This window comes from Etheostoma spectabile, chromosome 7 (assembly GCF_008692095.1).
Source record: "Etheostoma spectabile isolate EspeVRDwgs_2016 chromosome 7, UIUC_Espe_1.0, whole genome shotgun sequence".
In the NCBI taxonomy this organism is placed as follows: domain Eukaryota; kingdom Metazoa; phylum Chordata; class Actinopteri; order Perciformes; family Percidae; genus Etheostoma; species Etheostoma spectabile.
This window is the reverse complement of record NC_045739.1, coordinates 14,887,272-14,887,591: the sequence shown is the minus strand read 5'-3', so window position 1 is coordinate 14,887,591 and position 320 is coordinate 14,887,272. Positions and strand designations below refer to the sequence as shown.

At 51.6% G+C, this 320-nt stretch overlaps 1 protein-coding gene across 1 annotated transcript in view; it reads right to left on the bottom strand.

The window, feature by feature from the left end:
- arhgef16 (Rho guanine nucleotide exchange factor (GEF) 16) overlaps nucleotides 1-320 on the bottom strand; it is a 15,144-nt gene that overhangs the window by 11,330 nt on the left and 3,494 nt on the right. The window lies entirely within an intron of this gene.

Below are 320 nucleotides of genomic sequence, written 5' to 3'. Positions count from 1 at the left end.
GCATCTACGCCCACCTGGACAAGCTGGCGAGCATGGTGAGGGTCATGTTTTTTTACTTCTCCAGTTCTTTAAACACCATCCAGCTGGCCCTGCTGGGTGAGAAGCTGACAATGATGCAGGTGGATCCGCCCCTCGTGTCCTGGATTGTTGACTACCTGACCAGACCACAGTGTGTTCGCCTGCAACATTGTGTGTCAGACAGCGTGGTCAGCAACACCGGGGCCCCGCAGGGGACAGTCTTCTCTCCCTGCCTCTTCACCATCTACACCACAGACTTCAACTACCACACAGAGTTATTTATATTTCTACTTGATATTTAT